This window comes from Acanthochromis polyacanthus, chromosome 16, assembly GCF_021347895.1.
Source record: "Acanthochromis polyacanthus isolate Apoly-LR-REF ecotype Palm Island chromosome 16, KAUST_Apoly_ChrSc, whole genome shotgun sequence".
NCBI classification, from domain to species: domain Eukaryota; kingdom Metazoa; phylum Chordata; class Actinopteri; family Pomacentridae; genus Acanthochromis; species Acanthochromis polyacanthus.
The window spans coordinates 38,781,367-38,797,302 of NC_067128.1; the positions used below are offsets into that span (position 1 = coordinate 38,781,367).

General features: G+C 44.2%; 1 protein-coding gene and 1 long non-coding RNA gene across 6 annotated transcripts in view; one reads left to right on the forward strand and one right to left on the reverse strand.

The window, feature by feature from the left end:
• The window catches only part of LOC127530337 (lymphokine-activated killer T-cell-originated protein kinase homolog), a 349,629-nt gene that overhangs the window by 170,715 nt on the left and 162,978 nt on the right, over positions 1–15,936 (forward strand). The window lies entirely within an intron of this gene.
• Positions 9,039–10,502, reverse strand: LOC127530364 (uncharacterized). The gene is made up of 2 exons (XR_007936976.1): positions 9,445–10,502; positions 9,039–9,285 (listed from the first exon to the last, which is right to left on the reverse strand). It is a non-coding gene; the product is annotated as an uncharacterized LOC127530364 (long non-coding RNA).

The window sequence follows — 15,936 nt, forward strand, 5'->3', positions numbered from 1 at the left end:
TAACAGAAATATACAGGTTGAGTTAACTGTGCAGGTTGTATGATATGAAATAATAAAAATGGAGTCAGATTTTGTTGGATCAGTTAACAAACTCTGACTCCCCTTTATATTGGGAATGCAATATGAGCTGCTTCATTACAAAATTTCTGTCATATCAGAATCAGAAATACTTTATTGATCCTCAAGGGAAAATTGCTTGTGTTACAGCTGCTTCTATTCAAAAATGTTAAAATATATTCAGAAGTTCAAAATACAGGAATTAGTTAGTGTCAAATATAAACAGAGGGGAAAAAAGAGCCAAAAGTATTAAAAAATATAATTTAACTTTCTACTAGGATATATATGTATATACAGTGTAAAAATTACAAATTATGCATTATTGCCCAGAAGTAAATGTCACAGTTCCGCTCCTCTGTCCTGTCTCTGTCTGTCTGGTTGTCTCCCGTCCGCTCCTCTGCCCTGTCTCTCCTCCTGCAGCTCGGTGCCTGAGTGGAGTCGAGCTTCTCAGCTGACTCCACTCAGGTAATCAACTACCTGCACGGCTCCCGGACAGCTGACAACCATATCACTAATCACCTACCTCTGCAATAAAGACCGGCTCAACCTTCCACTCCCTGCCAGAGTATTGAACCAGAAACCATGCAGTTCGGTTTGCTCTCTTGCCCTTTGACGTTTTCTGTTTGAGTTTCTGTTTGATTTTAATCGCGTTTTCTCCTGCTTTCACGCAGCCAGCTGTCCGGGAACCCTCACTCCTGCCTGGAACCCCCACCCCTGCCTGGAACCCCTACTCCTGCCTGGATTCTCCACTCCTGCCTGGATTCCCCACTCCTGCCTGGATTCCCCACTCCTGCCTGGACCCCCACTCCTGCCTGGATTCCCCCACTCCTGCCTGGACCCCCACTCCTGCCTGGACCCCCCACTCCTGCCTGGACCCCCACTCCTGCCCAGAACCCCCGCTCCTACACCCTGGCTTTCTCCGTCCGCCATTATCACTCCCTCCAATAAACCATTTACATCTCCTCAGGTCTTGGATGTGTGGCTCTCTGCTCGGGTCCACCAACTCTGATTCGTGACAGAATACTCTGGCCAAAGACATGGACCCGGAGAACTCACCGCCAAGACCGCACCCGCCCACGCCATTCGACATCAGGCAACTTCACCAAACCTTCCGTCTGCTCTCAACTAATTACCAGAAGCTGTGCTCCCAACTCGCCATCTTAGCTAGTCAAATCTCCCAGGAAGCCCCCGACCCGACCCGGATTCTTCAATACAGCCAAGCCCTACAGGATGTTGGCGCCGCAAAAGCACAATTAAACCAATTTGTCACCCTGCTCAACCAAGTTTGCTCGTCCCCAGCCCAGCCCGAACCATTTTCCCTTCCACCTGCGCCTCCAGTCCCCGCGGAGGTCGACGACGCTCCGCCTCCAGTCCCCGCGGAGGTCGACGACGCTCCGCCTCCAGTCCCCGCGGAGGTCGACGACGCTCCGCCTCCAGTCCCCGCGGAGGTCGACGACGCTCCGCCTCCAGTCCCCGCGGAGGTCGACGACGCTCCGCCTCCAGCGCTCCGCCTCCAGTCCCCGCGGAGGTCGACGACGCTCCGCCTCCAGTCCCCGCGGAGGTCGACGACGCTCCGCCTCCAGTCCCCGCGGTGGTCGACGACGCTCCGCCTCCAGTCCCCGCGGTGGTCGACGACGCCCCGCCTTCAGTCCCCGCGGAGGTCGACGACGCCCCGCCTTCAGTCCCCGCGGAGGTCGACGACGCCCCGCCTTCAGTCCCCGCGGAGGTCGACGACGCCCCGCCTTCAGTCCCCGCGGAGGTCGACGACGCCCCGCCTTCAGTCCCCGCGGAGGTCGACGACGCCCCGCCTTCAGTCCCCGCGGAGGTCGACGACGCTCCGCCTTCAGTCCCCGCGACCTCAGCGGCCTTAGAAGGCCATAAAGCCTTCCCTGAGCCCCTTAGGAGGCTCTGCGCTTTCCCATCTGCGCCGCCCCCGGAGGGGCCCCTGGATCCTGCGCCGCCCCCGGAGGGGCCCCTGGATCCTGCGCCGCCCCCGCTCCCTGAGGAGGCCGTCGACGCCCCGCCTCCGCTCCCTGAGGAGGCCGTCGACGCCCCGCCTCCGCTCCCTGAGGAGGCCGTCGACGCCCCGCCTCCGCTCCCTGAGGAGGCCGTCGACGCCCCGCCTCCGCTTCCTGGAGCCTCGGCGGTTTTGGAGGGGCCTGGGGTCTCCCCCAAGTCCAGGAAGAGGCCTTGCGCTTCCCATCCTGCTCCGCCCCCGGAGGACCCACCGGACCCGGCTCCGCCCCCGGAGGACCCACCGGACCCGGCTCCGCCCCCGGAGGACCCACCGGACCCGGCTCCGCCCCCGGAGGACCCACCGGACCCGGCTCCGCCCCCAGTTCAGCCTCCAGCCCGGCCCCTCTGCCCTGTCCGGCCTCGGAGCCGTCCGCCGGAGCGGCCCCTCTGCCCTGTCCGGCCCCCGGGCCGTCCCCCTGAACGGTCCACCCTGTCTGTCCGGCCCCCGGGCCGTCCCCCTGAACGGTCCACCCTGTCTGTCCGGCCCCCGGGCCGTCCCCCTGAACGGTCCACCCTGTCTGTCCGGCCCCCGGGCCGTCCCCCTGAACGATCCACCCTGTCTGTCAAGTCCTGGCCCGTCCGGCCGCCAGGCCACCCTCTGAAGCGGGCCCTCCGCCCGGTCCGGCCCCCGAGACGGACCCTCCGGCTTGCCCAGCCTCGACCGGGCCGCCCACCGGAACGGACTCTCTGCCCTGCTCATCCACGTCCAGTCCGACCCCCAGGCCGCCCACCGGAACGGACTCTCTGCCCTGCTCATCCACGTCCAGTCCGACCCCCAGGCCGCCCACCGGAACGGACTCTCTGCCCTGCTCATCCACGTCCAGTCCGACCCCCGGGCCGCCCACCGGAACGGACTCTCTGCCCTGCTCATCCACGTCCAGTCCGACCCCCGGGCCGCCCACCGGAACGGACTCTCTGCCCTGCTCATCCACGTCCAGTCCGACCCCCGGGCCGCCCACCGGAACGGACTCTCCGTCCTGCCCATCCCTGGCCAGTCCGGCCCACGGTCCGTCCGCCGGAACGGATCCTCCGCCCACCGGAACGGACCCTCCGGCCCACTCATCCCCAGTTAGTCCGACCTACGGTCCGCCCGCCGGAACGGACTCTCCGCTTACCGGAACGGACTCACCGGCCCACTCATCCCCAGCCAGTCCGACCTACGGTCCGCCCTCCGGAGCGGACCCTCCGCCCTGTCCATCCCCGGCCTGTCCAGCCTACGGTCCGTCCTCCGGAGCAGACCCTCCGCCCTGTCCATCCCCGGACAGTTCGGCCTTCGGGCCGACCCCCGGAGCTACTGTCTGGCCAGCCTAATCCCCGTCCTGCCCTGTTCTCAGTTCAATCCGATCCAGTCCCCGTCCTGCCCTGTTCTCAGTTCAGTCCGATCCAGTCCCCGTCCTGCCCTGTTCTCAGTTCAGTCCGATCCAGTCCCCGTCCTGCCCTGTTCTCAGTTCAGTCCGATCCAGTCCCCGTCCTGCCCTGTTCTCAGTTCAGTCCGATCCAGTCCCCGTCCTGCCCTGTTCTCAGTTCAGTCCGATCCAGTCCCCGTCCTGCCCTGTTCTCAGTTCAGTTCAGTCCTGTCCAGTCCAGTCCAGTCCTGCTCTCAGTTCAGTCCTGTCCAGTCCAGTCCAGTCCTGCTCTCAGTTCTGTCCTTTCCAGTCCAGTCCAGTCCTGCTCTCAGTTCTGTCCTTTCCAGTCCAGTCCAGTCCTGCTCTCAGTTCTGTCCTTTCCAGTCCAGTCCAGTCCTGCTCTCAGTTCTGTCCTGTCCAGTCCAGTCCAGTCCTGTCCCTAGCTCCGCTCAGTTCAGCCCGGCCCAGTCCTGTCCTAGTCCCTAGCTCCGCTCAGTTCAGCCCGGCCCAGTCCTGTCCCTAGCTCCGCTCAGTTCAGCCCAGTCCTTTCCTTCTGTTCAGCCCAGTCCTTTCCTTCTGTTCAGCCCAGTCCTTTCCTTCTGTTCAGCCCAGTCCTTTCCTTCTGTTCAGCCCAGTCCTTTCCTTCACTCCAGTCCTGTCCAGTCCTGTCCTTCACTCCAGTCCTGTCCAGTCCTGTCCTTCCCTTCACTCCAGTCCACTCCAGTCCTGTCCTTCCCTGTCCTGTCCTTTCCTTTCCTTTCCTTTCCTCAGTTCCGTTCGGTTCAGCCCAGTCTTAGTTCATTCCCTCTTCTGTTCTGCCCTTCCTGTCCTTTTGGTTCCTTCCGCTCTGTCTGGTCCCTGTGTTTGTCTGTGTGTCTGTCTACTCCCTGGTTGCCCCAGTGGGCCCCTCTTTGGTTTGGTCCATGGGGCGCCGGGAGGCGCCCGTTGAGGGGGGGTACTGTCACAGTTCCGCTCCTCTGTCCTGTCTCTGTCTGTCTGGTTGTCTCCCGTCCGCTCCTCTGCCCTGTCTCTCCTCCTGCAGCTCGGTGCCTGAGTGGAGTCGAGCTTCTCAGCTGACTCCACTCAGGTAATCAACTACCTGCACGGCTCCCGGACAGCTGACAACCATATCACTAATCACCTACCTCTGCAATAAAGACCGGCTCAACCTTCCACTCCCTGCCAGAGTATTGAACCAGAAACCATGCAGTTCGGTTTGCTCTCTTGCCCTTTGACGTTTTCTGTTTGAGTTTCTGTTTGATTTTAATCGCGTTTTCTCCTGCTTTCACGCAGCCAGCTGTCCGGGAACCCTCACTCCTGCCTGGAACCCCCACCCCTGCCTGGAACCCCTACTCCTGCCTGGATTCCCCACTCCTGCCTGGATTCCCCACTCCTGCCTGGATTCCCCACTCCTGCCTGGATTCCCCCACTCCTGCCTGGATTCCCCCACTCCTGCCTGGACCCCCCACTCCTGCCTGGATTCCCCCACTCCTGCCTGGACCCCCCACTCCTGCCTGGACCCCCCACTCCTGCCTGGACCCCCCACTCCTGCCTGGACCCCCCACTCCTGCCCAGAACCCCCCGCTCCTAGACCCTGGCTTTCTCCGTCCGCCATTATCACTCCCTCCAATAAACCATTTACATCTCCTCAGGTCTTGGATGTGTGGCTCTCTGCTCGGGTCCACCAACTCTGATTCGTGACAGTAAATGTTACACATTGCACATTATTTGCACAGTTCAAATGAATGAATTATAACTGTTTAAGAAAAATAAAAAAATAACCAGGAATATGCAACAGTGGGGATGTTTATATGTGTATCAAAACCAAGAACATCAATTCTAATCGTGTTCTGACCCAAGATAGACCTTTTCATTTTAAAGACAGACTGATCATTTCAACAGCTTTATGATACTGAAGGTGTTTCAAAAACTAAAAAGAAATAAGGACATACACCCAGCTCAGGACAACAAACAGAACATTGCACCAATATTTCTGGGTGCCATTCTGTACATACCAGGACAACATTTAGTAGTATTAAAATAGTAAGGCTCTAACATTAATCTGCCATTCCTAATCAAACACATGAAAGTTGGTATGTAATGTTGGAGCTGTATGTGCTACTCTGTAGACTAAAGCTGTGCAAACTGAAGCTTTTATCCTCTGCAGTTTCTCTGCATTGTGGACTCATCTATGTTCTAAAAGGTTGAGAAAAATTTCATCTGCATTGTATATCTTTACAATGTTCATAAATTGTATTTCCACGTAGGTCATCTTCCCCTCTGAGAAGGGGGCTGTCTTCTTAGATTCATTTGGGGAATCCCTCGTCCAAATGAAATAATGCCCGGCGGTAACAAGGTAAATAACGCTACTTTTTTAAAAAATATCTTAGCACTTTGCAAAGCACATATTCCAAACTGAATTTACAGTTTTTTTCGATTGCTAACATGCATTGGACGAAACTGAAGTCACATGTTCAAAACTCTTAACACAGTCTGCAAAACAGCAGTCCATGTGGACCGAACTGTGAATCACTTTCCATTGCTTTCACACAAAATGCATTCAGTGACCACAGTCACCAAAATTCATGAACTCTGTTCTCAGATATGAATGGGAGTCAATGGTAGATCCCCACAAGGATAGGAATACACTGTGTGTGTGTGTGTGTGTGTGTGTGTGTGTGTGTGTGTGTGTGTGTGTGTGTGTGTGTGTTCTTGTACTTGCTACATGGTGAGTACCATTTTCTGCATTTAACTCTCAAAGTGAGGACATTTTTACAAAGGGAGGACATTTTGGCCGGTCCTCACTTTGAAACAGCCATGTTTGACGGTGAAGACTTGTTTTTAGAGAACAGGTATGAATTGAGGTTTGGTTAGGGTAAGGATTAAGTTTAGGCAATCAGTTGTGATGGTTAAGGTTATGGTAAGGCTCGAGGAAATGCATTACGCTTATGGATGTCCTCACTAAGATAGAAGTACAAACATGTGTGTGTGTGTGTGTGTGTGTGTGTGTGTGTGTGTGTTGTGTAAATAGTTTGCAAAGAATTATGTTTGACTTCATTGTCATACAAGAAAAAAACTTTCACTAAGATGGCATCCTTTCATTTGGAGTGTGACTGGTCCACTGACTTCTTTCTTTTGTCATGTCTTCCTTTATCACCCAGATAGCATTGTGTTACATTTATTCAATTTCCAAGCAAAAAACTCAGTATCAGCCACCATGTACACAAGAACTTATACAACAGCAGCAGAGGTGCCGATGTTCCCATTAAAAAAAAAAATCGGAGGGTGTCACGTCTTGCATTCCCAATATAAAGGGGAGTCAGACTTTGTTAACTGATCCAACAAAATCTGACTCCATTTTTATTATTTCATATCATACAACCTGCACAGTTAACTCAACCTGTATATTTCTGTTATAGTTTCGAAATAGTCATTCTGTGGATTCTGTAAGATCAACCGCTTATGTCTGAATGTGGACACCCACTTTGACACCGATACCAGGTATCCGCACCTACAATATAAAGTGGACATGAGGAATTTGATGAAATACATCCATAGTTATTTTATAAAATGTCAGTAAAAGATGTGTGAAGTCTACCTATTTTTCCGCTGCATGATGGTAAATCAGACACAGCAAAAAGCTGACCTGTGGAACTGAAAGACAGAAAAGACTATTTTAATGGACTTTACTAAAACAGATTTCAGTTCTTGTTATGGAGCAGGTCAGAGGATCAAACACAGGATGACAACACACAGCTAACCAATACTTTAAGACAACAATAATTTATTTAATATCTGATGTTGTAAAGAATAGTGTTGGAGATCAGCCCTTTAACTGATGTTCTCATATTTGTGAAATTTAAGTTGTGATGGAACTGCTTCCTTATAGAGGAAAAAGAGATGACAGTGTTATTAGACAGTACAACACTTTTAATTTCATTTTTTAAATTTAATATTTTTATTTCTTCTTTTATTTCATTTTAAGGTTTGGATATCTGTGAACACTTATTTGAACAGAATATAGATTCTGATATTGTTGTAAAGAATAATGTTGGAGATGTGCACTCATGTTGGAATAAATCCACATTGTGAAGCAACCCTTACTTGCACTGAATTGGAAATATTTTAGAAAAACACTGAATTACAAGACTTTACAGAGAAGTGCACTATTGCTGACTTAACAATAGTGTACTAATTAGAATTAGATGATTTTAATAATAATAGGTCATGATCTAAAGTGGGCTGGTCTGAGGCATGAGACTAGGGCTGAAAATGAGTCCCACTCTGGCCCTGGTGATGACTTTCTGTAAACTGGTTTAAGGTTTTCCTGGAGCAAGCTTCTCACGTCATCGGTCCAAAAAGCAAACCCCTGGCTCTGCCTTTCAAACAATAAGATTCTTCTAAGGTACTGAATGGGAAAAAGCCAATACACTGGTGAAAACATTAACATGCATAAATACTCTCAACAAAGACTGCTATACAGTCTGATGAACTTAATGCAGTTACCAGATGTTCTGCTGACATGGTACTGATAGTGTGTTATGAGTTTTTAGAAGTGGAAGTGAACTCCTAACTTGCCACTAAAATGAATATACACATTTTGTTTGTATCATGATCCCTGCTCTAGCCAATATTTGGGATTCAGGTGATTTGCTGGCATTCGAAGCAGCTGCTCCATTATGGCTGATCACTCTACAGAGTTGAGTTGATAGCTTCTGTTTAATATAATGTGACAATTCTGTCTGATATGTGGTTATCGTTGTGGTGCTATGAACATGTAGTTTTTACGATGAGCAACTCAAGCCTCAACATGTAGAGAATAATACAAACAAATAAAATGCATTGAATGAGAAAGTGTGTCCAAACTTTTGACTGGTAGTGTACATTTGTGACTGTGATATTTTCTTGATCATTTAAGTCCCACATCACACATCTCACCCACATCAATATGATATTACCAGTTTGCTCCACATGTGGCAGGTACATCACAGAAACACATGGAAAGCAAACACACCCGTCAGTTTCTTTGTTAGAAGAACATCTCTTTATACCTAGAACAAATTAACTACTGGAACATGTACAATAGGAGGATGAATGAACATAAATGCACATTCTACCATGTTTTCTACTGTGTGACAGAAGGTTTGTGTAGCAGGGTGTGGTAGTATGCAAATAAACAGTAGATGTAAAACAAGAGCTCATCTGTTTTGCAAAACCTTTTGCATCCATGTAAAAGCTTTTTCATCCATGCAATTGTTTATAGACAGCATAAAAGTTGCCCCTTGATGCCCAAAGTGCCCTTTCGTCAAAGTTGTTTCATTTTTTTGTTTGTTTGTTTTTGTTTTTTGTCAGTGTGTTTGTTTTTGTTTTTTGTCATTGTGTATTTTTGTATTCGTGTGTGTGTGTGTGTGTGTGTGTGTGTGTGTGTGTGTGTGTGTGTGTGTGTGTGTGTGGACAGGTGCTTGAAAAGCACAACTGCTTATCTGTCAAAATGTGTGTAACAAAAGTGTGCACTGAACACTGAATAAAGTCTCTGTAGATTATAGACAAAATTTGCATCTCTCATCACAAATTTCTGTTTAGTCACCCGAAGTGCATGGGTAAAATACAAAACAGGTGAAGTACTAAAAAAGATTTATTTTCTAGAAAAGCCAATAGTCAACAATGCAGTTTAATTCTGGGACAGTTGCTCCAGCACCAACACCATGCGTCCCATCAGTGCAACCAAGGTTTTCATTCATCTTCTGGATGTTCTGGAGCATGGCAGAGGTCACGTCTTGGTGTCTTCCGATCTGTTCCAAGAACCGTTCCTCTGACCTCTCCAGACACTGCAGAGGATCCACAGCAGCTTCCTGGTTCCCTTTTCCTGCATAAAAGCACCAAAAAGTACTAGTTGTCAGTAATTATTTTCCATTTTCATAAACACAGTTAACTTAAAGTAAATGTTCTATTTTGTGATTTTAGGATGGGTCAAAAGATAACATACTGATCATGTTGATGTCTGCATAGTCTAAACAGATCTTACTTGATTTGGTCTGTAGAGAGGAGGACAGCGTGGAGGAGCTGCAGGACGGAACCAGTAAGCTGCAGACTAGTGCTCCTGGTAACTGGACCTCATCATCCAAGGCCGACAACTAAATAAAATGAACAAGACATGCTGTTGATAGCATCTGTAATACAAATGATTTTATCCATTAACTGATTTATTGCTTTGTCCATACAATGTTAGAAAGTGTTACAAATAATACCTGTAATAATTTCCAACAGTGATAAATGCCTTGTTTTATTTTACAACAAAAAACACCAAAAGCATCTGTGTATAAGAAATCAGTGCATTGGATTTCCACATCTGCAAAGCTGGAAAATCACACATCAGAATTTTACCTTGAAATTATGAAAATAGCTGCAGATTACCAGTACTCTTTACTTCATTGTGTTAACTTGATCATTTGAATCAGTTTTTTAGACTTGTATTACTGATACGAAACATAATCAACACATAAATTAAAATGTGTTCGCAAAGAGTTCACTGGTTCTTCAAGGAAAATTTCAATGATAACCATATAGTTCAGTAATATGATTAATGGGTCATTGTGTAACAGCGTGGGAGGTTCTGAATACAGGTCTTGGACTGAAATATTGCTGCTGCTTTCCTCCGGTTTTATAAGGAGTTGTTTCATAGCTTGTTAGCTTACCAGCGGCTAACTGGCTGGCAAACAATAGTTCAACGCCAACCTCTAATCAGTGATCCGGTGTCCGGACCGCGTTAGCTGGCGGAACGTTCATAATACTGATGTGGGACTGTTGTAGCTAGCGTATTCATAGTAGGATAACAGCAGGATGTTGGAGAAATAAAACTTACCATTATCTGGATCGCTGGTCTGCATGGCAGACTCTTAGCGCATCGCACTGCTTGAATGTCTGTGTATTTCAGGCCGATTTCAAAATAAAACTCAATAAAATTCTCGTCCGGGTGAGTGTCCTTCATTGTCGCTTCGCCATACGGACATGTCCCTTCCGGGGCTCGGTAGGAAAAAAAGATTTGATATATATATAATGAAAGTTGATATATATATAATGAAAGTCGATATATATATAATGAAAGTCGATATATATATATATAATGAAAGTTGATATATATATATATATAATGAAACTTGATATATATATAATGAAACTTGATATATATGATATATATATGATCAGGAACGACGAGGAAGCCCCGCCTAGAGCCATTTGATTGACAGCTCAGTCCACCAAGTGAAAGCAAACTGATTTGCATTTTATTTCTTGGTGGTTATTTCATAATGGCCTGACACCATGAAATAGAAAAATGCAAATCAGTTTCGTCTGGGCGGGGCTTCCTTTTCAGGGGGGAGTCGTACCCGCACACAGGCTTCTGTCCTGACGCCAGCTCCGACCACGGCTGAAGTGAAGCCGTGTCACCGTGGAGCTTCGGCTGATTCTGCCATCAGACACCGAAAGGACGCTGCTAATTCGGTAAATTAATGTTTATTTTCTTATCAGTGGCAGAATCAGCCGAAGCTCAACGGTGACATGGCTTCACTTCAGCCGTGCTGGGAGCTGGGGTCAGGCAGGACTCCTGTGTTCAGAATCCCCGCCCAGAGCAAACTGATTTGCATTTTTCCTTTTCTTGGTGGACTGAGGAAATATAAAGGGAAATAAATAAATAAATAAATAAATAAATGAATGTGGAAATATAAAGAGAAATAAATAAATAAATGTGGAAATATAAAGAGAAATAATTAATTAAATAAATAAATGTGGAAATATAAAGAGAAATAAATAAATAAATAAATAAATAAAAGGAAAAAACAGAAAAGGTAAAAGCAAAGACAAAATTTTCCTTTTTATTTATTTATTTATTTATTTCTCTTTATATTTCCAGATTTATTTATTTATTTATTTATTTCTCTTTATATTTCCAGATTTATTTATTTATTTATTTATTTCTCTTTATATTTCCAGATTTATTTATTTATTTATTTATTTCTCTTTATATTTCCACATTTATTTATTTATTTATTTATATTTTGATTTGGCACTCCTATCACTCCATAATATATATATATATATATATATATATATATATATATATATATATATATAAAATTTAAGGGAAATATATATATATATATATATATATATATATATATATATATATATATATATATATATATATATTTTTTTTTTTTTTTTTTTTTTTTTAGGGAAATTTTTAAAGAATTATTGGAATTTTCTTCCTGAAGGTTTTGGAAATTTTCAGAAATTTGAGGAATTTTTTGCTGAATTTTTTTCAGACAAAGGAACAATATTTTTTGGTGCCTGTAAATAAGGACAACAGGAGGGTTAAACACATGAGCTCCAAGTAATAGTCTGCATGGAGAAATGCAGTACTTTTTCTTAATTTATTGCAGAGCTATTCAGTTGTAAAGCATATGGGATTTATATGAATAACTTTGTGTATCATTTAGGGAAAATAGTATCAGATTGGGCCTCAGTCTCAGCAGATACTAATAATAATTTATTCAGATCAGACCAGTGGCAGAAAAATATACACTCAGAAAATTACTACACTTGAGGAAATGTAGTTAAATGTACTAAAGCATCTGATTGTGGCAATAAATAATAAAAAATAACTAATTTATAGGAAACTGATAAATGACATTTGCACTATCCATTATGACATTTACAGCCAACTCTATTTCCGTTACATGTGTTTCAACAGGATTATCTATTTCAGGAAGTAATTTAGTCTTTTATCAGTTACTTTCAATTAAAACGAGTATTTCTAAAAGGGGCTTTCATTGTTTAATTTCATTTTAAAGTGCTCATCCGAACCATTAAAAACAGCTTGAGTTTCACATTTGAAAAACTAACTTATATGTGAGAAACAAAGCAGTCCTACTGTTTCCCAGGATAACACAACACTAAGGTAAATAATTCAGACAACGTTGGGTAGAAACGACTGATAAATGCACTGACAGCCCATATTTCACCAACTCTCCGTCTGAACTACACCAGCTAACCTGCTGACAAGCTAACGGCTTCACACAAGGTTTTAAAAGCTCTTTATCAAGTCTACAGAAGCTCAGACGGTTTCATAAAGATGTTAAATAATTTCAGATAAAAGTATTTACTACTTGGACGCCGAGACACTGCCGCTGTCTGTCCTCTCACAAACAACTGTGACTCCTGCAGTCACATTTAATCTGAAAGAGAGTAGCTCCTCCACATGATGCCTTCACGTACCCATCAATTGTTGGAATTTACCACATCTGAAGATCGATTCTATTTTCTCAGAAGTTCAAATCAGCAAGAAAGACAGATAATAAGAAAGACTTGTAATGTAGATTGGCAGAGACTTTTCTTATCCACACTTATGTAATTCCGATGATTTATGCCCTCGTGAGAAAATAAAGAAAATAAATTACACCGACTACTGTTTACTTAAAAGAAAGCATCTACGCCTATAACCGAATAAACCATCGATTGTCACTACAGGTTTAAAGCTCTCTGCCTTCCCTAATGACACCTCTGGTCAATCATAACTAAAGTGGTTATTTAAGGTTGAAGTCGATGAAGGTATTTCTGATAATTCATCATGTCCTTGAACTCAACACGAGATCATGACGCACAAAAAAATTATTTGCTGGTTCCATAGTTTATTTAAACTAAAAATAATTCACTATTGGTTTCCAAACATGAACTCATTTAGACCCTTTTCGCTCTTAATTTTGTTCATACAGAACTTGAACACAACAAATTAAGACAGCTGGGAAACAGATGATCGAGAGGATGATTTTATTTATGCAGACAGATTTTTTATTTTTGCCTTTCTCAGCTTTATTTGATAGTCACGGTGAAGATAGACAGGAAACAGGAGAAGAGTGGGGAAGACATGCAGCAAAGGGCCGCGAGCAGGAATCGAACCCAGTCCGCTGTGCCAGAGACCAGCCCTTGTACATGAGTCGTCCGTCCAACCCGCCGATCCACACGGGCGCCCAGAATTTTTCAAAAAAAGAAGAAAGCACACAAGGAGAAAACAGGACATGCCGAGTGTACAGAAACTAGAGCTTTAACATACAACTGTTTTTTTTAAATTTTAAAATCATGCTATTTAACTTGTGTCTCTTTGTTAGGGAAAGACATACAGTTTCATAAACTAAATACAATTTTTCTACATTTTCCATAGACACACATGATGCTAATGCAGTCACAGAGATAAATGTATTAATTAAGAGATTTAAAAAATATTGTAGAAAAAGACATCAGAGCGTTCAAAAACAGGAATATTTGTAATTTATAAAAAACACAGGTGTTGCTGACAGGATGGCAAGAACAAAAGAAATGTTTGTGGTGGAAACTTGAATTAAACATCACTTTAGGAAGGCTCACAATAAAGAACTTATGAGGACAGTTCAGCTTCAGTCCATATTTCAGATAAAGATGGTTGTTTTTTCTTCGTTCTTCTTTCATTAATCATGTGATGATTTATCTGCTGTCCCTGAATATAAAACTGGAAATAAAGTAGTTCAAACCTGCAGCAGCTGCAACAGTAACATGCTGCTGACACACTGATGCTTCGATATTAAATATTTTGTGATGACATTTACGATAATATATCAGTCAAAATATGTGCTGTATATGCAGTACTTCAATATTTTAACCACATTTTTGTGCAAATATTTATGGTCTTTTCCGTCTCTAAAATTTTCCACGCAGTACTTTTAACTGTAATGAAGTATTTTTACATTGTTATATTGCTATTTTTGCTGAAGTAAATGATCTGAATATTTCTGAAATCTCTATAGTTGTGTTCTACTGAGGCATTTACTATTATCATGATCAGCATCATGACAACCTTAACGCAGATAAAACCAAAGAAAAGAACACACAAAGGCATCACAAATAGATCTGGAAGTTATAGATTCAACTTGAAATTGAAAATAAACTCATGAAACAAGAAGTGATGCAGGGTTGTTTTGTTAGTCTTATCTTCACAGGCAGTTTGTGGGCGATTCAAAATACAGTTTCATGATGTTTATAAAATGTAAAAAAAAATAGTTTCCTCTGATAGATATGACAATTAACCATTCTCAAAGTTAAATGAATTAACTGCGAACTTTTCAACTGTATTCTACTATCGTAAAAAATCATGTGATTACCAGAGGTTGTACTTTTGGAGTGACTGAATTTTCACAAGCAGTTACTGTGGTATTGCCATAGATTTATCAGATTTAGTTTTTTACACTCTAATTACTTGTGTAGAAATAACCAGCCCATTGAAATCTGACCTCGTTTAACACAGCCCAAAGTTCCTCAAGAACATCTTCTCTGGCTCCCTCTATGTTCTCAGGTGTCCAAGTGTCAGATGTTGGCTGTGATTGCTCTTTAACTTCTCTTCCATTTTGTAGCAAGTTGCTCAAACTCTCAGCTTCAGCACAGTTGCCATAGGGCCACTCTTTAGTTTCATCTGTGTTCAAGCCAAACATGTTACCACATGATCTGCAAGGAGGCATTTCTCCTCCATTTCTGAGGTTAAAGGCCTGACACCTGACATAGTTAGGTATGTGGATGGTTCCATCAAAGTATTCCCTCCTGAACGTATTTGGATAGTAGGTCATCACTGCTCCAGCTACATAATCATCCCAGGCACTAAAGCATGAGGCAGCAATCACTATTCTGCTTGCAATATGACTAGAAGTGGACATGGAGACTCCATAGTACCTGACTGAATCATTGGATTTCTGAGAGACACAGATGGCGGTGGAAACCAAATGCTTTGATCGAACACCACCCTCCACGTCAGTGATGAACTGCTGCAGTCTGCTTCTTATTTCCTCTTCATTCTCTTGTCCAACTAGGTGGATCATCTGAAAAGAGTCACAAATAATGCCAAGCTGTGACTTTATGTTCACAAATTACAATGATGTACTTTACAAGTTTATACAACTTTACAACGAAGAATTTAATCATCTTCTGACAATCTTTAACCTTACCATATCAAGAACACATGAAAATGGACTCCTCCTGGGCAGTTGGCAGGAATAGTGTTCAAATGGACGAGGGAAGTAAGACCTCAAGCCATCGAATAGGTTTTCATCTTTCAGAATACTTTCTGGGGGAAATGGTAGAGTGTGGATCTTTCCCAAAAAGAAGATGCTGTGAAGAATCTGTGTACACACACACACACACACACACACACACACATGAATATCATCATCTATTTTGTATCACGTGTCCTATGTTGAATTATGACTTCATCCAACGTACCTCATCCACTAACAGGAAAGTATCTTCTTGAGTCCGGGTACACAGATCAGTCATTTCAGCAATAATTAGTAGAGCTTTACTCCTGAAACGTTCTTCTCTTTGCAAATATTCTACCCTAAAATAACAAACATCAGTTAAATTAACAACACAATGACTAAAAAGCACAATACAGTGATGAATGTTTGTGTTTTAGTAATTAGTTGACTTACGTTCTGTTCTG